Source organism: Amia ocellicauda, chromosome 8 (assembly GCF_036373705.1).
Source record: "Amia ocellicauda isolate fAmiCal2 chromosome 8, fAmiCal2.hap1, whole genome shotgun sequence".
Taxonomy (NCBI): domain Eukaryota; kingdom Metazoa; phylum Chordata; class Actinopteri; order Amiiformes; family Amiidae; genus Amia; species Amia ocellicauda.
The window spans coordinates 8,117,057-8,140,000 of NC_089857.1; the positions used below are offsets into that span (position 1 = coordinate 8,117,057).

The 22,944-nt window shown below is 43.5% G+C and overlaps 19 non-coding genes and 1 pseudogene across 19 annotated transcripts; all 20 read right to left on the reverse strand.

Annotated features, from left to right (window-relative positions):
• Positions 1–54: 54 nt before the first annotated feature.
• Positions 55–173, reverse strand: LOC136757857 (5S ribosomal RNA). Its single transcript, XR_010819673.1, has one exon. It is a non-coding gene; the product is annotated as a 5S ribosomal RNA (ribosomal RNA).
• A 1,055-nt stretch (positions 174–1,228) lies between these two features.
• On the reverse strand, positions 1,229–1,347 carry LOC136756412 (5S ribosomal RNA). The gene has a single exon (XR_010818498.1). It is a non-coding gene; the product is annotated as a 5S ribosomal RNA (ribosomal RNA).
• Positions 1,348–2,405: 1,058 nt separating this feature from the next.
• On the reverse strand, positions 2,406–2,524 carry LOC136756227 (5S ribosomal RNA). Its single transcript, XR_010818325.1, has one exon. It is a non-coding gene; the product is annotated as a 5S ribosomal RNA (ribosomal RNA).
• Positions 2,525–3,593: 1,069 nt separating this feature from the next.
• LOC136757858 (5S ribosomal RNA) lies at positions 3,594–3,712 on the reverse strand. Its single transcript, XR_010819674.1, has one exon. It is a non-coding gene; the product is annotated as a 5S ribosomal RNA (ribosomal RNA).
• A 1,066-nt stretch (positions 3,713–4,778) lies between these two features.
• Positions 4,779–4,897, reverse strand: LOC136755837 (5S ribosomal RNA). Its single transcript, XR_010817947.1, has one exon. It is a non-coding gene; the product is annotated as a 5S ribosomal RNA (ribosomal RNA).
• Positions 4,898–5,952: 1,055 nt separating this feature from the next.
• On the reverse strand, positions 5,953–6,071 carry LOC136756881 (5S ribosomal RNA). The gene has a single exon (XR_010818935.1). It is a non-coding gene; the product is annotated as a 5S ribosomal RNA (ribosomal RNA).
• Positions 6,072–7,126: 1,055 nt separating this feature from the next.
• LOC136755864 (5S ribosomal RNA) lies at positions 7,127–7,245 on the reverse strand. The gene has a single exon (XR_010817974.1). It is a non-coding gene; the product is annotated as a 5S ribosomal RNA (ribosomal RNA).
• A 1,066-nt stretch (positions 7,246–8,311) lies between these two features.
• LOC136756460 (5S ribosomal RNA) lies at positions 8,312–8,430 on the reverse strand. The gene has a single exon (XR_010818543.1). It is a non-coding gene; the product is annotated as a 5S ribosomal RNA (ribosomal RNA).
• Positions 8,431–9,485: 1,055 nt separating this feature from the next.
• LOC136757859 (5S ribosomal RNA) lies at positions 9,486–9,604 on the reverse strand. The gene has a single exon (XR_010819675.1). It is a non-coding gene; the product is annotated as a 5S ribosomal RNA (ribosomal RNA).
• Positions 9,605–10,659: 1,055 nt separating this feature from the next.
• On the reverse strand, positions 10,660–10,778 carry LOC136757493 (5S ribosomal RNA). The gene has a single exon (XR_010819510.1). It is a non-coding gene; the product is annotated as a 5S ribosomal RNA (ribosomal RNA).
• A 1,055-nt stretch (positions 10,779–11,833) lies between these two features.
• LOC136756577 (5S ribosomal RNA) lies at positions 11,834–11,952 on the reverse strand. Its single transcript, XR_010818652.1, has one exon. It is a non-coding gene; the product is annotated as a 5S ribosomal RNA (ribosomal RNA).
• A 1,055-nt stretch (positions 11,953–13,007) lies between these two features.
• LOC136756907 (5S ribosomal RNA) lies at positions 13,008–13,126 on the reverse strand. The gene has a single exon (XR_010818959.1). It is a non-coding gene; the product is annotated as a 5S ribosomal RNA (ribosomal RNA).
• A 1,055-nt stretch (positions 13,127–14,181) lies between these two features.
• On the reverse strand, positions 14,182–14,300 carry LOC136756908 (5S ribosomal RNA). The gene has a single exon (XR_010818960.1). It is a non-coding gene; the product is annotated as a 5S ribosomal RNA (ribosomal RNA).
• Positions 14,301–15,355: 1,055 nt separating this feature from the next.
• LOC136756545 (5S ribosomal RNA) lies at positions 15,356–15,474 on the reverse strand. Its single transcript, XR_010818622.1, has one exon. It is a non-coding gene; the product is annotated as a 5S ribosomal RNA (ribosomal RNA).
• Positions 15,475–16,532: 1,058 nt separating this feature from the next.
• On the reverse strand, positions 16,533–16,651 carry LOC136757556 (5S ribosomal RNA). Its single transcript, XR_010819548.1, has one exon. It is a non-coding gene; the product is annotated as a 5S ribosomal RNA (ribosomal RNA).
• A 1,066-nt stretch (positions 16,652–17,717) lies between these two features.
• LOC136756377 (5S ribosomal RNA) lies at positions 17,718–17,836 on the reverse strand. Its single transcript, XR_010818465.1, has one exon. It is a non-coding gene; the product is annotated as a 5S ribosomal RNA (ribosomal RNA).
• A 1,055-nt stretch (positions 17,837–18,891) lies between these two features.
• LOC136757761 (uncharacterized) lies at positions 18,892–19,000 on the reverse strand (annotated as a pseudogene).
• A 1,066-nt stretch (positions 19,001–20,066) lies between these two features.
• Positions 20,067–20,185, reverse strand: LOC136756318 (5S ribosomal RNA). Its single transcript, XR_010818409.1, has one exon. It is a non-coding gene; the product is annotated as a 5S ribosomal RNA (ribosomal RNA).
• Positions 20,186–21,240: 1,055 nt separating this feature from the next.
• Positions 21,241–21,359, reverse strand: LOC136756020 (5S ribosomal RNA). The gene has a single exon (XR_010818126.1). It is a non-coding gene; the product is annotated as a 5S ribosomal RNA (ribosomal RNA).
• Positions 21,360–22,425: 1,066 nt separating this feature from the next.
• Positions 22,426–22,544, reverse strand: LOC136756239 (5S ribosomal RNA). Its single transcript, XR_010818336.1, has one exon. It is a non-coding gene; the product is annotated as a 5S ribosomal RNA (ribosomal RNA).
• Between the last annotated feature and the right edge of the window lie 400 nt (positions 22,545–22,944).

Below are 22,944 nucleotides of genomic sequence, written 5' to 3' on the forward strand. Positions count from 1 at the left end.
TATCCAAAGTTAAAACTCGTGATTTGTCGCCCTCTGGTGTGTAAAAGATGCAAAAGCTTACAGCACCTGGTATTCCCAGGCGGTCTCCCATCCAAGTACTGACCAGGCCCGAGCCTGCTTAGCTTCCGAGATCGGACGAGATCGGGCGTATTCAGGCTAGTATGGCCGTAAGCCAGGGAAGCTGTCCCTGACGCTCTACTTAAAGGGAAGGCAATATCCGTTTCTGCCGCTCATACTTGCAGTTGAACTGTCTCTCTACTCTAAAGTCCGGGACACACCAGCGCGCCGCAGACAGTCCCTGCTAACACGAAACGTTGTGGCAACATTGTGCGTTAGCTGGGGTGCCACACCAGACCGGAACTATATATTACAAAACGAACACATTGTCTTGATAAAACAGCTGTAATTGAGTGCCTGACACGCCAGTCAAGCGCAATCTTGAGAAGGTGTGCATTTCAGTAAGGATTTCAATTGACATGCAGTATGAAACTGAAAGGAGGTTGCATCACTATGATGCATAACATTGCATGTATTGTATTTTCAAGTGTGTGCATTCATCCTGTTGTCATTTTGTTTTGAAAGCAGAAGAATCATTCAACAGGTTGCTGAGACAAATGTAAACCAGTAAAACATATGAAGAGAAACAAACCTTGAATATAAGTTCAGTTGTTTAAACATTTGACAAACTATGGTGAGGGGGTAAGAAAACACACAAATCCAGCAGCTCCTGTATTTCAATACACCAGAACCCAATATTATTGGCGAGTCGGGTAGTCCATCATCACAGTTCGAGGGCAGGCATCATTTCAGTAATTTCATCCCGTTGCATTCACATCCGTGCCTTGAATGAGATTGAATGTGATCTTTGCTCTCAAGTATGTTCCCAAGTTTTACACTTTCGTGCTTTGCATGAATGGGAATGGAACCGTGTGTGTTGAATGAGGCTCCTTGTGAGCACTGAACTTTGTCCGGTGGAGTTCCTTTTTGTGTTGCTGTAATTGTGTAATTTCTCGATGAGAAAGATTAGGCAACATTTAGTCACTTCTAGCCATGATGCTCAATTTATTTACGAATGTACCCTAGTTACTAGGGACCGTTTACGTTGGAGAACAAGATCTATTGTATGCCTGTGTATTCGGGGAAGTCAAATCTGAAATAATGATGAAATTGCGTGTATCCAAAGTTAAAACTCGTGATTTGTCGCCCTCTGGTGTGTAAAAGATGCAAAAGCTTACAGCACCTGGTATTCCCAGGCAGTCTCCCATCCAAGTACTGACCAGGCCCGAGCCTGCTTAGCTTCCGAGATCGGACGAGATCGGGCGTATTCAGGCTAGTATGGCCGTAAGCCAGGGAAGCTGTCCCTGACGCTCTACTTAAAGGGAAGGCAATATCCGATTCTGCCGCTCATACTTGCAGTTGAACTGTCTCTCTACTCTAAAGTCCGGGACACACCAGCGCGCCGCAGACAGTCCCTGCTAACACGAAACGTTGTGGCAACGTTGTGTGTTAGCTGGGGTGCCACACCAGACCGGAACTATATATTACAAAACGAACACATTGTCTTGATAAAACAGCTGTAATTGAGTGCCTGACACGCCAGTCAAGCGCAATCTTGAGAAGGTGTGCATTTCAGTAAGGATTTCAATTGACATGCAGTATGAAACTGAAAGGAGGTTGCATCACTATGATGCATAACATTGCATGTATTGTATTTTCAAGTGTGTGCATTCATCCTGTTGTCATTTTGTTTTGAAAGTAGAAGAATCATTTTTGCTGAGGTTGCTGAGACAAATGTAAACCAGTAAAACATATGAAGAGAAACAAACCTTGAATATAAGTTCAGTTGTTTAAACATTTGACAAACTATGGTGAGGGGGTAAGAAAACACACAAATCCAGCAGCTCCTGTATTTCAATACACCAGAACCCAATATTATTGGCGAGTCGGGTAGTCCATCATCACAGTTCGAGGGCAGGCATCATTTCAGTAATTTCATCCCGTTGCATTCACATCCGTGCCTTGAATGAGATTGAATGTGATCTTTGCTCTCAAGTATGTTCCCAAGTTTTACACTTTCGTGCTTTGCATGAATGGGAATGGAACCATGTGTGTTGAATGAGGCTCCTTGTGAGCACTGAACTTTGTCCGGTGGAGTTCCTTTTTGTGTTGCTGTAATTGTGTCATTTCTCGATGAGAAAGATTAGGCAACATTTAGTCACTTCTAGCCATGATGCTCAATTTATTTATGAATGTACCCTAGTTACTAGGGACCGTTTACGTTGGAGAACAAGATCTATTGTATGCCTGTGTATTTGGGGAAGTCAAATCTGAAATAATGATGAAATTGCGTGTATCCAAAGTTAAAACTCGTGATTTGTCGCCCTCTGGTGTGTAAAAGATGCAAAAGCTTACAGCACCTGGTATTCCCAGTCGGTCTCCCATCCAAGTACTGACCAGGCCCGAGCCTGCTTAGCTTCCGAGATCGGACGAGATCGGGCGTATTCAGGCTAGTATGGCCGTAAGCCAGGGAGGCTGTCCCTGACGCTCTACTTAAAGGGAAGGCAATATCCGTTTCTGCCGTTCATACTTACAGTTGAACTGTCTCTCTACTCTAAAGCCCGGGACACACCAGCGCACCGCAGACAGTCCCTGCTAACACGCCACGTTGTGGCAACATTGTGGCAACGTTGTGCGTTAGCTGGGGTGCCACACCAGACCGGAACTATATATTACAAAACGAACACATTGTCTTGATAAAACAGCTGTAATTGAGTGCCTGACACGCCAGTCAAGCGCAATCTTGAGAAGGTGTGCATTTCAGTAAGGATTTCAATTGACATGCAGTATGAAACTGAAAGGAGGTTGCATCACTATGATGCATAACATTGCATGTATTGTATTTTCAAGTGTGTGCATTCATCCTGTTGTCATTTTGTTTTGAAAGTAGAAGAATCATTTTTGCTGAGGTTGCTGAGACAAATGTAAACCAGTAAAACATATGAAGAGAAACAAACCTTGAATATAAGTTCAGTTGTTTAAACATTTGACAAACTATGGTGAGGGGGTAAGAAAACACACAAATCCAGCAGCTCCTGTATTTCAATACACCAGAACCCAATATTATTGGCGAGTCGGGTAGTCCATCATCACAGTTCGAGGGCAGGCATCATTTCAGTAATTTCATCCCGTTGCATTCACATCCGTGCCTTGAATGAGATTGAATGTGATCTTTGCTCTCAAGTATGTTCCCAAGTTTTACACTTTCGTGCTTTGCATGAATGGGAATGGAACCGTGTGTGTTGAATGAAGCTCCTTGTGAGCACTGAACTTTGTCCGGTGGAGTTCCTTTTTGTGTTGCTGTAATTGTGTCATTTCTCGATGAGAAAGATTAGGCAACATTTAGTCACTTCTAGCCATGATGCTCAATTTATTTACGAATGTACCCTAGTTACTAGGGACCGTTTACGTTGGAGAACAAGATCTATTGTATGCCTGTGTATTTGGGGAAGTCAAATCTGAAATAATGATGAAATTGCGTGTATCCAAAGTTAAAACTTGTGATTTGTCGCCCTCTGGTGTGTAAAAGATGCAAAAGCTTACAGCACCTGGTATTCCCAGGCGGTCTCCCATCCAAGTACTGACCAGGCCCGAGCCTGCTTAGCTTCCGAGATCGGACGAGATCGGGCGTATTCAGGCTAGTATGGCCGTAAGCCAGGGAGGCTGTCCCTGACGCTCTACTTAAAGGGAAGGCAATATCCGTTTCTGCCGTTCATACTTACAGTTGAACTGTCTCTCTACTCTAAAGCCCGGGACACACCAGCGCGCCGCAGACAGTCCCTGCTAACACGCCACGTTGTGGCAACATTGTGGCAACGTTGTGCGTTAGCTGGGGTGCCACACCAGACCGGAACTATATATTACAAAACGAACACATTCTCTTGATAAAACAGCTGTAATTGAGTGCCTGACACGCCAGTCAAGCGCAATCTTGAGAAGGTGTGCATTTCAGTAAGGATTTCAATTGACATGCAGTATGAAACTGAAAGGAGGTTGCATCACTATGATGCATAACATTGCATGTATTGTATTTTCAAGTGTGTGCATTCATCCTGTTGTCATTTTGTTTTGAATGCAGAAGAATCATTCAACAGGTTGCTGAGACAAATGTAAACCAGTAAAACATATGAAGAGAAACAAACCTTGAATATAAGTTCAGTTGTTTAAACATTTGACAAACTATGGTGAGGGGGTAAGAAAACACACAAATCCAGCAGCTCCTGTATTTCAATACACCAGAACCCAATATTATTGGCGAGTCGGGTAGTCCATCATCACAGTTCGAGGGCAGGCATCATTTCAGTAATTTCATCCCGTTGCATTCACATCCGTGCCTTGAATGAGATTGAATGTGATCTTTGCTCTCAAGTATTTTCCCAAGTTTTACACTTTCGTGCTTTGCATGAATGGGAATGGAACCGTGTGTGTTGAATGAGGCTCCTTGTGAGCACTGAACTTTGTCCGGTGGAGTTCCTTTTTGTGTTGCTGTAATTGTGTCATTTCTCGATGAGAAAGATTAGGCAACATTTAGTCACTTCTAGCCATGATGCTCAATTTATTTACGAATGTACACTAGTTACTAGGGACCGTTTACGTTGGAGAACAAGATCTATTCTATGCCTGTGTATTTGGGGAAGTCAAATCTGAAATAATGATGAAATTGCGTGTATCCAAAGTTAAAACTCGTGATTTGTCGCCCTCTGGTGTGTAAAAGATGCAAAAGCTTACAGCACCTGGTATTCCCAGGCGGTCTCCCATCCAAGTACTGACCAGGCCCGAGCCTGCTTAGCTTCCGAGATCGGACGAGATCGGGCGTTTTCAGGCTAGTATGGCCGTAAGCCAGGGAGGCTGTCCCTGACGCTCTACTTAAAGGGAAGGCAATATCCGTTTCTTCCGCTCATACTTGCAATTGAACTGTCTCTCTACTCTAAAGTCCGGGACACACCAGCGCGCCGCAGACAGTCCCTGCTAACACGAAACGTTGTGGCAACGTTGTGCGTTAGCTGGGGTGCCACACCAGACCGGAACTATATATTACAAAACGAACACATTGTCTTGATAAAACAGCTGTAATTGAGTGCCTGACACGCCAGTCAAGCGCAATCTTGAGAAGGTGTGCATTTCAGTAAGGATTTCAATTGACATGCAGTATGAAACTGAAAGGAGGTTGCATCACTATGATGCATAACATTGCATGTATTGTATTTTCAAGTGTGTGCATTCATCCTGTTGTCATTTTGTTTTGAAAGCAGAAGAATCATTCAACAGGTTGCTGAGACAAATGTAAACCAGTAAAACATATGAAGAGAAACAAACCTTGAATATAAGTTCAGTTGTTTAAACATTTGACAAACTATGGTGAGGGGGTAAGAAAACACACAAATCCAGCAGCTCCTGTATTTCAATACACCAGAACCCAATATTATTGGCGAGTCGGGTAGTCCATCATCACAGTTCGAGGGCAGGCATCATTTCAGTAATTTCATCCCGTTGCATTCACATCCGTGCCTTGAATGAGATTGAATGTGATCTTTGCTCTCAAGTATGTTCCCAAGTTTTACACTTTCGTGCTTTGCATGAATGGGAATGGAACCGTGTGTGTTGAATGAGGCTCCTTGTGAGCACTGAACTTTGTCCGGTGGAGTTCCTTTTTGTGTTGCTGTAATTGTGTCATTTCTCGATGAGAAAGATTAGGCAACATTTAGTCACTTCTAGCCATGATGCTCAATTTATTTACGAATGTACCCTAGTTACTAGGGACCGTTTACGTTGGAGAACAAGATCTATTGTATGCCTGTGTATTTGGGGAAGTCAAATCTGAAATAATGATGAAATTGCGTGTATCCAAAGTTAAAACTCGTGATTTGTCGCCCTCTGGTGTGTAAAAGATGCAAAAGCTTACAGCACCTGGTATTCCCAGGCGGTCTCCCATCCAAGTACTGACCAGGCCCGAGCCTGCTTAGGTTCCGAGATCGGACGAGATCGGGCGTATTCAGGCTAGTATGGCCGTAAGCCAGGGAAGCTGTCCCTGACGCTCTACTTAAAGGGAAGGCAATATCCGTTTCTGCCGCTCATACTTGCAGTTGAACTGTCTCTCTACTCTAAAGTCCGGGACACACCAGCGCGCCGCAGACAGTCCCTGCTAACACGAAACGTTGTGGCAACGTTGTGCGTTAGCTGGGGTGCCACACCAGACCGGAACTATATTTTACAAAACGAACACATTGTCTTGATAATACAGCTGTAATTGAGTGCCTGACATGCCAGTCAAGCGCAATCTTGAGAAGGTGTGCATTTCAGTAAGGATTTCAATTGACATGCAGTATGAAACTGAAAGGAGGTTGCATCACTATGATGCATAACATTGCATGTATTGTATTTTCAAGTGTGTGCATTCATCCTGTTGTCATTTTGTTTTGAAAGCAGAAGAATCATTCAACAGGTTGCTGAGACAAATGTAAACCAGTAAAACATATGAAGAGAAACATACCTTGAGTATAAGTTCAGTTGTTTAAACATTTGACAAACTATGGTGAGGGGGTAAGAAAACACACAAATCCAGCAGCTCCTGTATTTCAATACACCAGAACCCAATATTATTGGCGAGTCGGGTAGTCCATCATCACAGTTCGAGGGCAGGCATCATTTCAGTAATTTCATCCCGTTGCATTCACATCCGTGCCTTGAATGAGATTGAATGTGATCTTTGCTCTCAAGTATGTTCCCAAGTTTTACACTTTCGTGCTTTGCATGAATGGGAATGGAACCGTGTGTGTTGAATGAGGCTCCTTGTGAGCACTGAACTTTGTCCGGTGGAGTTCCTTTTTGTGTTGCTGTAATTGTGTCATTTCTCGATGAGAAAGATTAGGCAACATTTAGTCACTTCTAGCCATGATGCTCAATTTATTTACGAATGTACCCTAGTTACTAGGGACCGTTTACGTTGGAGAACAAGATCTATTGTATGCCTGTGTATTTGGGGAAGTCAAATCTGAAATAATGATGAAATTGCGTGTATCCAAAGTTAAAACTCGTGATTTGTCGCCCTCTGGTGTGTAAAAGATGCAAAAGCTTACAGCACCAGGTATTCCCAGGCGGTCTCCCATCCAAGTACTGACCAGGCCCGAGCCTGCTTAGCTTCCGAGATCGGACGAGATCGGGCGTATTCAGGCTAGTATGGCCGTAAGCCAGTGAGGCTGTCCCTGACGCTCTACTTAAAGGGAAGGCAATATCCGTTTCTGCCGTTCATACTTACAGTTGAACTGTCTCTCTACTCTAAAGCCCGGGACACACCAGCGCGCCGCAGACAGTCCCTGCTAACACGCCACGTTGTGGCAACATTGTGGCAACGTTGTGCGTTAGCTGGGGTGCCACACCAGACCGGAACTATATATTACAAAACGAACACATTGTCTTGATAAAACAGCTGTAATTGAGTGCCTGACACGCCCGTCAAGCGCAATCTTGAGAAGGTGTGCATTTCAGTAAGGATTTCAATTGACATGCAGTATGAAACTGAAAGGAGGTTGCATCACTATGATGCATAACATTGCATGTATTGTATTTTCAAGTGTGTGCATTCATCCTGTTGTCATTTTGTTTTGAAAGCAGAAGAATCATTCAACAGGTTGCTGAGACAAATGTAAACCAGTAAAACATATGAAGAGAAACAAACCTTGAATATAAGTTCAGTTGTTTAAACATTTGACAAACTATGGTGAGGGGGTAAGAAAACACACAAATCCAGCAGCTCCTGTATTTCAATACACCAGAACCCAATATTATTGGCGAGTCGGGTAGTCCATCATCACAGTTCGAGGGCAGGCATCATTTCAGTAATTTCATCCCGTTGCATTCACATCCGTGCCTTGAATGAGATTGAATGTGATCTTTGCTCTCAAGTATGTTCCCAGGTTTTACACTTTCGTGCTTTGCATGAATGGGAATGGAACCGTGTGTGTTGAATGAGGCTCCTTGTGAGCACTGAACTTTGTCCGGTGGAGTTCCTTTTTGTGTTGCTGTAATTGTGTCATTTCTCGATGAGAAAGATTAGGCAACATTTAGTCACTTCTAGCCATGATGCTCAATTTATTTACGAATGTACCCTAGTTACTAGGGACCGTTTACATTGGAGAACAAGATCTATTGTATGCCTGTGTATTTGGGGAAGTCAAATCTGAAATAATGATGAAATTGCGTGTATCCAAAGTTAAAACTCGTGATTTGTCGCCCTCTGGTGTGTAAAAGATGCAAAAGCTTACAGCACCTGGTATTCCCAGGCGGTCTCCCATCCAAGTACTGACCAGGCCGGAGCCTGCTTAGCTTCCGAGATCGGACGAGATCGGGCGTATTCAGGCTAGTATGGCCGTAAGCCGGGGAGGCTGTCCCTGATGCTCTACTTAAAGGGAAGGCAATATCCGTTTCTGCCGCTCATACTTGCAGTTGAACTGTCTCTCTACTCTAAAGTCCGGGACACACCAGCGCGCCGCAGACAGTCCCTGCTAACACGAAACGTTGTGGCAACGTTGTGCGTTAACTGGGGTGCCACACCAGACCGGAACTATATTTTACAAAACGAACACATTGTCTTGATAATACAGCTGTAATTGAGTGCCTGACACGCCAGTCAAGCGCAATCTTGAGAAGGTGTGCATTTCAGTAAGGATTTCAATTGACATGCAGTATGAAACTGAAAGGAGGTTGCATCACTATGATGCATAACATTGCATGTATTGTATTTTCAAGTGTGTGCATTCATCCTGTTGTCATTTTGTTTTGAAAGCAGAAGAATCATTCAACAGGTTGCTGAGACAAATGTAAACCAGTAAAACATATGAAGAGAAACAAACCTTGAATATAAGTTCAGTTGTTTAAACATTTGACAAACTATGGTGAGGGGGTAAGAAAACACACAAATCCAGCAGCTCCTGTATTTCAATACACCAGAACCCAATATTATTGGCGAGTCGGGTAGTCCATCATCACAGTTCGAGGGCAGGCATCATTTCAGTAATTTCATCCCGTTGCATTCACATCCGTGACTTGAATGAGATTGAATGTGATCTTTGCTCTCAAGTATGTTCCCAAGTTTTACACTTTCGTGCTTTGCATGAATGGGAATGGAACCGTGTGTGTTGAATGAGGCTTCTTGTGAGCACTGAACTTTGTCCGGTGGAGTTCCTTTTTGTGTTGCTGTAATTGTGTCATTTCTCGATGAGAAAGATTAGGCAACATTTAGTCACTTCTAGCCATGATGCTCAATTTATTTACGAATGTACCCTAGTTACTAGGGACCGTTTACGTTGGAGAACAAGATCTATTGTATGCCTGTGTATTTGGGGAAGTCAAATCTGAAATAATGATGAAATTGCGTGTATCCAAAGTTAAAACTCGTGATTTGTCGCCCTCTGGTGTGTAAAAGATGCAAAAGCTTACAGCACCTGGTATTCCCAGGCGGTCTCCCATCCAAGTACTGACCAGGCCCGAGCCTGCTTAGCTTCCGAGATCGGACGAGATCGGGCGTATTCAGGCTAGTATGGCCGTAAGCCGGGGAAGCTGTCCCTGACGCTCTACTTAAAGGGAAGGCAATATCCGTTTCTGCCGCTCATACTTGCAGTTGAACTGTCTCTCTACTCTAAAGTCCGGGACACACCAGCGCGCCGCAGACAGTCCCTGCTAACACGAAACGTTGTGGCAACGTTGTGCGTTAGCTGGGGTGCCACACCAGACCGGAACTATATTTTACAAAACGAACACATTGTCTTGATAAAACAGCTGTAATTGAGTGCCTGACACGCCAGTCAAGCGCAATCTTGAGAAGGTGTGCATTTCAGTAAGGATTTCAATTGACATGCAGTATGAAACTGAAAGGAGGTTGCATCACTATGATGCATAACATTGCATGTATTGTATTTTCAAGTGTGTGCATTCATCCTGTTGTCATTTTGTTTTGAAAGCAGAAGAATCATTCAACAGGTTGCTGAGACAAATGTAAACCAGTAAAACATATGAAGAGAAACAAACCTTGAATATAAGTTCAGTTGTATAAACATTTGACAAACTATGGTGAGGGGGTAAGAAAACACACAAATCCAGCAGCTCCTGTATTTCAATACACCAGAACCCAATATTATTGGCGAGTCGGGTAGTCCATCATCACAGTTCGAGGGCAGGCATCATTTCAGTAATTTCATCCCGTTGCATTCACATCCGTGCCTTGAATGAGATTGAATGTGATCTTTGCTCTCAAGTATGTTCCCAAGTTTTACACTTTCGTGCTTTGCATGAATGGGAATGGAACCGTGTGTGTTGAATGAGGCTCCTTGTGAGCACTGAACTTTGTCCAGTGGAGTTCCTTTTTGTGTTGCTGTAATTGTGTCATTTCTCGATGAGAAAGATTAGGCAACATTTAGTCACTTCTAGCCATGATGCTCAATTTATTTACGAATGTACCCTAGTTACTAGGGACCGTTTACGTTGGAGAACAAGATCTATTGTATGCCTGTGTATTTGGGGAAGTCAAATCTGAAATAATGAAGAAATTGCGTGTATCCAAAGTTAAAACTCGTGATTTGTCGCCCTCTGGTGTGTAAAAGATGCAAAAGCTTACAGTACCTGGTATTCCCAGGCAGTCTCCCATCCAAGTACTGACCAGGGCGGAGCCTGCTTAGCTTCCGAGATCGGACGAGATCGGGCGTATTCAGGCTAGTATGGCCGTAAGCCTGGGAGGCTGTCCCTGATGCTCTACTTAAAGGGAAGGCAATATCCGTTTCTGCCGCTCATACTTGCAGTTGAACTGTCTCTCTACTCTAAAGTCCGGGACACACCAGCGCGCCGCAGACAGTCCCTGCTAACACGAAACGTTGTGGCAACGTTGTGCGTTAGCTGGGGTGCCACACCAGACCGTAACTGTATTTTACAAAACGAACACATTGTCTTGATAAAACAGCTGTAATTGAGTGCCTGACACGCCAGTCAAGCGCAATCTTGAGAAGGTGTGCATTTCAGTAAGGATTTCAATTGACATGCAGTATGAAACTGAAAGGAGGTTGCATCACTATGATGCATAACATTGCATGTATTGTATTTTCAAGTGTGTGCATTCATCCTGTTGTCATTTTGTTTTGAAAGCAGAAGAATCATTCAACAGGTTGCTGAGACAAATGTAAACCAGTAAAACATATGAAGAGAAACAAACCTTGAATATAAGTTCAGTTGTTTAAACATTTGACAAACTATGGTGAGGGGGTAAGAAAACACACAAATCCAGCAGCTCCTGTATTTCAATACACCAGAACCCAATATTATTGGCGAGTCGGGTAGTCCATCATCACAGTTCGAGGGCAGGCATCATTTCAGTAATTTCATCCCGTTGCATTCACATCCGTGCCTTGAATGAGATTGAATGTGATCTTTGCTCTCAAGTATGTTCCCAAGTTTTACACTTTCGTGCTTTGCATGAATGGGAATGGAACCGTGTGTGTTGAATGAGGCTCCTTGTGAACACTGAACTTTGTCCGGTGGAGTTCCTTTTTGTGTTGCTGTAATTGTGTCATTTCTCGATGAGAAAGATTAGGCAACATTTAGTCACTTCTAGCCATGATGCTCAATTTATTTACGAATGTACCCTAGTTACTAGGGACCGTTTACGTTGGAGAACAAGATCTATTGTATGCCTGTGTATTTGGGGAAGTCAAATCTGAAATAATGATGAAATTGCGTGTATCCAAAGTTAAAACTCGTGATTTGTCGCCCTCTGGTGTGTAAAAGATGCAAAAGCTTACAGCACCTGGTATTCCCATGCGGTCTCCCATCCAAGTACTGACCAGGCCGGAGCCTGCTTAGCTTCCGAGATCGGACGAGATCGGGCGTATTCAGGCTAGTATGGCCGTAAGCAGGGGAAGCTGTCCCTGACGCTCTACTTAAAGGGAAGGCAATATCCGTTTCTGCCGCTCATACTTGCAGTTGAACTGTCTCTCTACTCTAAAGTCCGGGACACACCAGCGCACCGCAGACAGTCCCTGCTAACACGAAAAGTTGTGGCAACGTTGTGCGTTAGCTGGGGTGCCACACCAGACCGGAACTATATTTTACAAAACGAACACATTGTCTTGATAAAACAGCTGTAATTGAGTGCCTGACACGCCAGTCAAGCGCAATCTTGAGAAGGTGTGCATTTCAGTAAGGATTTCAATTGACATGCAGTATAAAACTGAAAGGAGGTTGCATCACTATGATGCATAACATTGCATGTATTGTATTTTCAAGTGTGTGCATTCATCCTGTTGTCATTTTGTTTTGAAAGCAGAAGAATCATTCAACAGGTTGATGAGACAAATGTAAACCAGTAAAACATATGAAGAGAAACAAACCTTGAATATAAGTTCAGTTGTATAAACATTTGACAAACTATGGTGAGGGGGTAAGAAAACACACAAATCCAGCAGCTCCTGTATTTCAATACACCAGAACCCAATATTATTGGCGAGTCGGGTAGTCCATCATCACAGTTCGAGGGCAGGCATCATTTCAGTAATTTCATCCCGTTGCATTCACATCCGTGCCTTGAATGAGATTGAATGTGATCTTTGCTCTCAAGTATGTTCCCAAGTTTTACACTTTCGTGCTTTGCATGAATGGGAATGGAACCGTGTGTGTTGAATGAGGCTCCTTGTGAGCACTGAACTTTGTCCGGTGGAGTTCCTTTCTGTGTTGCTGTAATTGTGTCATTTCTCGATGAGAAAGATTAGGCAACATTTAGTCACTTCTAGCCATGATGCTCAATTTATTTACGAATGTACCCTAGTTACTAGGGACCGTTTACGTTGGAGAACAAGATCTATTGTATGCCTGTGTATTTGGGGAAGTCAAATCTGAAATAATGATGAAATTGCGTGTATCCAAAGTTAAAACTCGTGATTTGTTGCCCTCTGGTGTGTAAAAGATGCAAAAACTTACAGCACCTGGTATTCCCAGGCGGTCTCCCATCCAAGTACTGACCAGGCCCGAGCCTGCTTAGCTTCCAAGATCGGACGAGATCGGGCGTATTCAGGCTAGTATGGCCGTAAGCCAGGGAAGCTGTCCCTGACGCTCTACTTAAAGGGAAGGCAATATCCGTTTCTGTCGCTCATACTTGCTGTTGAACTGTCTCTCTACTCTAAAGTCCGGGACACACCAGCGCGCCGCAGACAGTCCCTGCTAACACGAAACGTTGTGGCAACGTTGTGCGTTAGCTGGGGTGCCACACCAGACCGGAACTATATTTTACAAAACGAACACATTGTCTTGATAATACAGCTGTAATTGAGTTCCTGACACGCCAGTAAAGCGCAATCTTGAGAAGGTGTGCATTTTAAAAAGGATTTCAATTGACATGCAGTATGAAACTGAAAGGAGGTTGCATCACTATGATGCATAACATTGCATGTATTGTATTTTCAAGTGTGTGCATTCATCCTGTTGTCATTTTGTTTTGAAAGCAGAAGAATCATTCAACAGGTTGCTGAGACAAATGTAAACCAGTAAAACATATGAAGAGAAACAAACCTTGAATATAAGTTCAGTTGTTTAAACATTTGACAAACTATGGTGAGGGGGTAAGAAAACACACAAATCCAGCAGCTCCTGTATTTCAATACACCAGAACCCAATATTATTGGCGAGTCGGGTAGTCCATCATCACAGTTCGAGGGCAGGCATCATTTCAGTAATTTCATCCCGTTGCATTCACATCCGTGCCTTGAATGAGATTGAATGTGATCTTTGCTCTCAAGTATGTTCCCAAGTTTTACACTTTCGTGCTTTGCATGAATGGGAATGGAACCGTGTGTGTTGAATGAGGCTCCTTGTGAGCACTGAACTTTGTCCGGTGGAGTTCCTTTTTGTGTTGCTGTAATTGTGTCAATTCTCGATGAGAAAGATTAGGCAACATTTAGTCACTTCTAGCCATGATGCTCAATTTATTTACGAATGTACCCTAGTTACTAGGGACCGTTTACGTTGGAGAACAAGATCTATTGTATGCCTGTGTATTTGGGGAAGTCAAATCTGAAATAATGATGAAATTGCGTGTATCCAAAGTTAAAACTCGTGATTTGTTGCCCTCTGGTGTGTAAAAGATGCAAAAACTTACAGCACCTGGTATTCCCAGGCGGTCTCCCATCCAAGTACTGACCAGGCCCGAGCCTGCTTAGCTTCCAAGATCGGACGAGATCGGGCGTATTCAGGCTAGTATGGCCGTAAGCCAGGGAAGCTGTCCCTGACGCTCTACTTAAAGGGAAGGCAATATCCGTTTCTGTCGCTCATACTTGCTGTTGAACTGTCTCTCTACTCTAAAGTCCGGGACACACCAGCGCGCCGCAGACAGTCCCTGCTAACACGAAACGTTGTGGCAACGTTGTGCGTTAGCTGGGGTGCCACTCCAGACCGGAACTATATTTTACAAAACGAACACATTGTCTTGATAAAACAGCTGTAATTGAGTTCCTGACACGCCTGTCAAGCGCAATCTTGAGAAGGTGTGCATCTCAGTAAGGATTTCAATTGACATGCAGTATGAAACTGAAAGGAGGTTGCATCACTATGATGCATAACATTGCATGTATTGTATTTTCAAGTGTGTGCATTCATCCTGTTGTCATTTTGCTTTGAAAGCAGAAGAATCATTCAACAGGTTGCTGAGACAAATGTAAACCAGTAAAACATATGAAGAGAAACAAACCTTGAATATAAGTTCAGTTGTTTAAACATTTGACAAACTATGGTGAGGGGGTAAGAAAACACACAAATCCAGCAGCTCCTGTATTTCAATACACCAGAACCCAATATTATTGGCGAGTCGGGTAGTCCATCATCACAGTTCGAGGGCAGGCATCATTTCAGTAATTTCATCCCGTTGCATTCACATCCGTGCCTTGATTGAGATTGAATGTGATCTTTGCTCTCAAGTATGTTCCCAAGTTTTACACTTTCGTGCTTTGCATGAATGGGAATGGAACCGTGTGTGTTGAATGAGGCTCCTTGTGAGCACTGAACTTTGTCCGGTGGAGTTCCTTTTTGTGTTGCTGTAATTGTGTCATTTCTCGATGAGAAAGATTAGGCAACATTTAGTCACTTCTAGCCATGATGCTCAATTTATTTACGAATGTACCCTAGTTACTAGGGACCGTTTACGTTGGAGAACAAGATCTATTGTATGCCTGTGTATTTGGGGAAGTCAAATCTGAAATAATGATGAAATTGCGTGTATCCAAAGTTAAAACTCGTGATTTGTCGCCCTCTGGTGTGTAAAAGATGCAAAAGCTTACAGCACCTGGTATTCCCAGGCGGTCTCCCATCCAAGTACTGACCAGGCCCTAGCCTGCTTAGCTTCCGAGATCGGACGAGATCTGGCGTATTCAGGCTAGTATGGCCGTAAGCCAGGGAGGCTGTCCCTGACGCTCTACTTAAAGGGAAGGCAATATCCGTTTCTGCTGCTCATACTTGCAGTTGAACTGTCTCTCTACTCTAAAGTCCGGGACACACCAGCGCGCCGCAGACAGTCCCTGCTAACACGAAACGTTGTGGCAACGTTGTGCGTTAGCTGGGGTGCCACACCAGACCGGAACTATATTTTACAAAACGAACACATTGTCTTGATAATACAGCTGTAATTGAGTGCCTGACACGCCAGTCAAGCGCAATCTTGAGAAGGTGTGCATTTCAATAAGGATTTCAAATGACATGCAGTATGAAACTGAAAGGAGGTTGCATCACTATGATGCATAACATTGCATGTATTGTATTTTCAAGTGTGTGCATTCATCCTGTTGTCATTTTGTTTTGAAAGCAGAAGAATCATTCTTGCTGAGGTTGCTGAGACAAATGTAAACCAGTAAAACATATGAAGAGAAACAAACCTTGAATATAAGTTCAGTTGTTTAAACATTTGACAAACTATGGTGAGGGGGTAAGAAAACACACAAATCCAGCAGCTCCTGTATTTCAATTCACCAGAACCCAATATTATTGGCGAGTCGGGTAGTCCATCATCACAGTTCGAGGGCAGGCATCATTTCAGTAATTTCATCCCGTTGCATTCACATCCGTGCCTTGAATGAGATTGAATGTGATCTTTGCTCTCAAGTATGTTCCCAAGTTTTACACTTTCGTGCTTTGCATGAATGGGAATGGAACCGTGTGTGTTGAATGAGGCTCCTTGTGAGCACTGAACTTTGTCCGGTGGAGTTCCTTTTTGTGTTGCTGTAATTGTGTCATTTCTCGATGAGAAAGATTAGGCAACATTTAGTCACTTCTAGCCATGATGCTCAATTTATTTACGAATGTACCCTAGTTACTAGGGACCGTTTACGTTGGAGAACAAGATCTATTGTATGCCTGTGTATTTGGGGAAGTCAAATCTGAAATAATGATGAAATTGCGTGTATCCAAAGTTAAAACTCGTGATTTGTCGCCCTCTGGTGTGTAAAAGATGCAAAAGCTTACAGCACCTGGTATTCCCAGGCGGTCTCCCATGCAAGTACTGACCAGGAACGAGCCTGCTTAGCTTCCGAGATCGGACGAGATCGGGCGTATTCAGGCTAGTAGGGCCGTAAGCCAGGAAGGCTGTCCCTGACGCTCTACTTAAAGGGAAGGCAATATCCGTTTCTGCCGTTCATACTTACAGTTGAACTGTCTCTCTTCTCTAAAGCCTGGGACACACCAGCGCGCCGCAGACAGTCCCTGCTAACACGCCACGTTGTGGCAACATTGTGGCAACGTCGTGCGTTAGCTGGGGTGCCACACCAGACCGGAACTATATATTACAAAACGAACACATTGTCTTGATAAAACAGCTGTAATTGAGTGCCTGACACGCCAGTCAAGCGCAATCTTGAGAAGGTGTGCATTTCAGTAAGGATTTCAATTGACATGCAGTATGAAACTGAAAGGAGGTTGCATCACTATGATGCATAACATTGCATGTATTGTATTTTCAAGTGTGTGCATTCATCCTGTTGTCATTTTGTTTTGAAAGCAGAAGAATCATTCAACAGGTTGCTGAGACAAATGTAAACCAGTAAAACATATGAAGAGAATCAAACCTTGAATATAAGTTCAGTTGTTTAAACATTTGACAAACTATGGTGAGGGGGTAAGAAAACACACAAATCCAGCAGCTCCTGTATTTCAATACACCAGAACCCAATATTATTGGCGAGTCGGGTAGTCCATCATCACAGTTCGAGGGCAGGCATCATTTCAGTAATTTCATCCCGTTGCATTCACATCCGTGCCTTGAATGAGATTGAATGTGATCTTTGCTCTCAAGTATGTTCCCAAGTTTTACACTTTCGTGCTTTGCATGAATGGGAATGGAACCGTGTGTGTTGAATGAGGCTCCTTGTGAGCACTGAACTTTGTCCGGTGGAGTTCCTTTTTGTGTTGCTGTGATTGTGTCATTTCTCGATGAGAAAGATTAGGCAACATTTAGTCACTTCTAGCCATGATGCTCAATTTATTTACGAATGTACCCTAGTTACTAGGGACCGTTTACGTTGGAGAACAAGATCTATTGTATGCCTGTGTATTTGGGGAAGTCAAATCTGAAATAATGATGAAATTGCGTGTATCCAAAGTTAAAACTCGTGATTTGTCGCCCTCTGGTGTGTAAAAGATGCAAAAGCTTACAGCACCTGGTATTCCCAGGCGGTCTACCATCCAAGTACTGACCAGGCCCGAGCCTGCTTAGCTTCCGAGATCGGACGAGATCGGGCGTATTCAGGCTAGTATGGCCGTAAGCCAGGGAGGCTGTCCCTGACGCTCTACTTAAAGGGAAGGCAATATCCGTTTCTGCCGCTCATACTTGCAGTTGAACTGTCTCTCTACTCTAAAGTCCGGGACACACCAGCGCGCCGCAGACAGTCCCTGCTAACACGAAACGTTGTGGCAACGTTGTGCGTTAGCTGGGGTGCCACACCAGACCGGAACTATATTTTACAAAACGAACACATTGTCTTGATAATACAGCTGTAATTGAGTGCCTGACACGCCAGTCAAGCGCAATCTTGAGAAGGTGTGCATTTCAGTAAGGATTTCAATTGACATGCAGTATGAAACTGAAAGGAGGTTGCATCACTATGATGCATAACATTGCATGTATTGTATTTTCAAGTGTGTGCATTCATCCTGTTGTCATTTTGTTTTGAAAGCAGAAGAATCATTCAACAGGTTGATGAGACAAATGTAAACCAGTAAAACATATGAAGAGAAACAAACCTTGAATATAAGTTCAGTTGTTTAAACATTTGACAAACTATGGTGAGGGGGTAAGAAAACACACAAATCCAGCAGCTCCTGTATTTCAATACACCAGAACCCAATATTATTGGCGAGTCGGGTAGTCCATCATCACAGTTCGAGGGCAGGCATCATTTCAGTAATTTCATCCCGTTGCATTCACATCCGTGCCTTGAATGAGATTGAATGTGATCTTTGCTCTCAAGTATGTTCCCAAGTTTTACACTTTCGTGCTTTGCATGAATGGGAATGGAACCGTGTGTGTTGAATGAGGCTCCTTGTGAGCACTGAACTTTGTCCGGTGGAGTTCCTTTTTGTGTTGCTGTAATTGTGTCATTTCTCGATGAGAAAGATTAGGCAACATTTAGTCACTTCTAGCCATGATGCTCAATTTATTTACGAATGTACCCTAGTTACTAGGGACCGTTTACGTTGGAGAACAAGATCTATTGTATGCCTGTGTATTTGGGGAAGTCAAATCTGAAATAATGATGAAATTGCGTGTATCCAAAGTTAAAACTCGTGATTTGTCGCCCTCTGGTGTGTAAAAGATGCAAAAGCTTACAGCACCTGGTAATCCCAGGCAGTCTCCCATCCAAGTACTGACCAGGCCCGAGCCTGCTTAGCTTCCGAGATCAGGCGTATTCAGGCTAGTATGGCCGTAAGCCAGGGAGGCTGTCCCTGACGCTCTACTTAAAGGGAAGGCAATATCCGTTTCTGCCGCTCATACTTGCAAATGAACTGTCTCTCTACTCTAAAGTCCGGGACACACCAGCGCGCCGCAGACAGTCCCTGCTAACAAGAAACGTTGTGGCAACGTTGTGGCAACGTTGTGCGTTAGCTGGGGTGCCACACCAGACCGGAACTATATTTTACAAAACAAACACATTGTCTTGATAAAACAGCTGTAATTGAGTGCCTGACACGCCAGTCAAGCGCAATCTTGAGAAGGTGTGCATTTCAGTAAGGATTTCAATTGACATGCAGTATGAAACTGAAAGGAGGTTGCATCACTATGATGCATAACATTGCATGTATTATATTTTCAAGTGTGTGCATTCATCCTGTTGTCATTTTGTTTTGAAAGCAGAAGAATCATTCAACAGGTTGCTGAGACAAATGTAAACCAGTAAAACATATGAAGAGAAACAAACCTTGAATATAAGTTCAGTTGTTTAAACATTTGACAAACTATGGTGAGGGGGTAAGAAAACACACAAATCCAGCAGCTCCTGTATTTCAATACACCAGAACCCAATATTATTGGCGAGTCGGGTAGTCCATCATCACAGTTCGAGGGCAGGCATCATTTCAGTAATTTCATCCCGTTGCATTCACATCCGTGCCTTGAATGAGATTGAATGTGATCTTTGCTCTCAAGTATGTTCCCAAGTTTTACACTTTCGTGCTTTGCATGAATGGGAATGGAACCGTGCGTGTTGAATGAGGCTCCTTGTGAACACTGAACATTGCCCGGTGGAGTTCCTTTTTGTGTTGCTGTAATTGTGTCATTTCTCGATGAGAAAGATTAGGCAACATTTAGTCACTTCTAGCCATGATGCTCAATTTATTTACGAATGTACCCTAGTTACTAGGGACCGTTTACGTTGGAGAACAAGATCTATTGTATGCCTGTGAATTTGGGGAAGTCAAATCTGAAATAATGATGAAATTGCGTGTATCCAAAGTTAAAACTCGTGATTTGTCGCCCTCTGGTGTGTAAAAGATGCAAAAGCTTACAGCACCTGGTATTCCCAGGCGGTCTCCCATCCAAGTACTAACCAGGCCCGAACCTGCTTAGCTTCCGAGATCGGACGAGATCGGGCGTATTCAGACTAGTATGGCCGTAAGCCAGGGAGGCTGTCCCTGACCCTCTACTTAAAGGGAAGGCAATATCCGTTTCTGCCACTCATACTTGCAGTTGAACTGTCTCTCTACTCTAAAGTCCGGGACACACCAGCACGCTGCAGACAGTCCCTGCTAACACGAAACGTTGTGGCAACGTTGTGCGTTAGCTGGGGTGCCACACCAGACCGGAACTATATTTTACAAAACGAACACATTGTCTTGATAATACAGCTGTAATTGAGTGCCTGACACGCCAGTCAAGCGCAATCTTGAGAAGGTGTGCATTTCAGTAAGGATTTCAATTGACATGCAGTATGAAACTGAAAGGAGGTTGCATCACTATGATGCATAACATTGCATGTATTGTATTTTCAAGTGTGTGCATTCATCCTGTTGTCATTTTGTTTTGAAAGCAGAAGAATCATTCAACAGGTTGCTGAGACAAATGTAAACCAGTAAAACATATGAAGAGAAACAAACCTTGAATATAAGTTCAGTTGTTTAAACATTTGACAAACTATGGTGAGGGGGTAAGAAAACACACAAATCCAGCAGCTCCTGTATTTCAATACACCAGAACCCAATATTATTGGCGAGTCGGGTAGTCCATCATCACAGTTCGAGGGCAGGCATCATTTCAGTAATTTCATCCCGTTGCATTCACATCCGTGCCTTGAATGAGATTGAATGTGATCTTTGCTCTCAAGTATGTTCCCAGGTTTTACACTTTCGTGCTTTGCATGAATGGGAATGGAACCGTGTGTGTTGAATGAGGCTCCTTGTGAGCACTGAACTTTGTCCGGTGGAGTTCCTTTTTGTGTTGCTGTAATTGTGTCATTTCTCGATGAGAAAGATTAGGCAACATTTAGTCACTTCTAGCCATGATGCTCAATTTATTTACGAATGTACCCTAGTTACTAGGGACCGTTTACGTTGGAGAACAAGATCTATTGTATGCCTGTGTATTTGGGGAAGTCAAATCTGAAATAATGATGAAATTGCGTGTATCCAAAGTTAAAACTCGTGATTTGTCGCCCTCTGGTGTGTAAAAGATGCCAAAGCCTACAGCACCTGGTATTCCCAGGCGGTCTCCCATCCAAGTACTGACCAGGCCCGAGCCTGCTTAGCTTCCGAGATCGGACGAGATCGGGCGTATTCAGGCTAGTATGGCCGTAAGCCAGGAAGGCTGTCCCTGACGCTCTACTTAAAGGGAAGGCAATATCCGTTTCTGCTGTTCATACTTACAGTTGAACTGTCTCTCTACTCTAAAGCCCGGGACACACCAGCGCGCCGCAGACAGTCCCTGCTAACACGCCACGTTGTGGCAACATTGTGGCAACGTTGTGCGTTAGCTGGGGTGCCACACCAGACCGGAACTATATATTACAAAACGAACACATTCTCTTGATAAAACAGCTGTAATTGAGTGCCTGACACGCCAGTCAAGCGCAATCTTGAGTAGGTGTGCATTTCAGTAAGGATTTCAATTGACATGCAGTATGAAACTGAAAGGAGGTTGCATCACTATGATGCATAACATTGCATGTATTGTATTTTCAAGTGTGTGCATTCATCCTGTTGTCATTTTGTTTTGAAAGCAGAAGAATCATTCAACAGGTTGCTGAGACAAATGTAAACCAGTAAAACATATGAAGAGAAACAAACCTTGAATATAAGTTCAGTTGTTTAAACATTTGACAAACTATGGTGAGGGGGTAAGAAAACACACAAATCCAGCAGCTCCTGTATTTCAATACACCAGAACCCAATATTATTGGCGAGTCGGGTAGTCCATCATCACAGTTCGAGGGCAGGCATCATTTCAGTAATTTCATCCCGTTGCATTCACATCCGTGCCTTGAATGAGATTGAATGTGATCTTTGCTCTCAAGTATGTTCCCAAGTTTTACACTTTCGTGCTTTGCATGAATGGGAATGGAACCGTGTGTGTTGAATGAGGCTCCTTGTGAGCACTGAACTTTGTCCGGTGGAGTTCCTTTTTGTGTTGCTGTAATTGTGTCATTTCTCGATGAGAAAGATTAGGCAACATTTAGTCACTTCTAGCCATGATGCTCAATTTATTTACGAATGTACCCTAGTTACTAGGGACCGTTTACGTTGGAGAACAAGATCTATTGTATGCCTGTGTATTTGGGGAAGTCAAATCTGAAATAATGATGAAATTGCGTGTATCCAAAGTTAAAACTCGTGATTTGTCGCCCTCTGGTGTGTAAAAGATGCAAAAGCTTACAGCACCTGGTATTCCCAGGTGGTCTCCCATCCAAGTACTGACCAGGCCCGAGCCTGCTTAGCTTCCGAGATCAGACGAGATCGGGCGTATTAAGGCTAGTATGGCCGTAAGCCAGGGAGGCTGTCCCTGACGCTCTACTTAAAGGGAAGGCAATATCCGTTTCTGCCGCTCATACTTGCAGTTGAACTGTCTCTCTACTCTAAAGTCCGGGACACACCAGCACGCCGCAGACAGTCCCTGCTAACACGAAACGTTGTGGCAACGTTGTGCGTTAGCTGGGGTGCCACACCAGACCGGAACTATATATTACAAAACGAACACATTGTCTTGATAAAACAGCTGTAATTGAGTGCCTGACACGCCAGTCAAGCGCAATCTTGAGATGCTGTGCATTTCAGTAAGGATTTCAATTGACATGCAGTATGAAACTGAAAGGAGGTTGCATCACTATGATGCATAACATTGCATGTATTGTATTTTCAAGTGTGTGCATTCATCCTGTTGTCATTTTG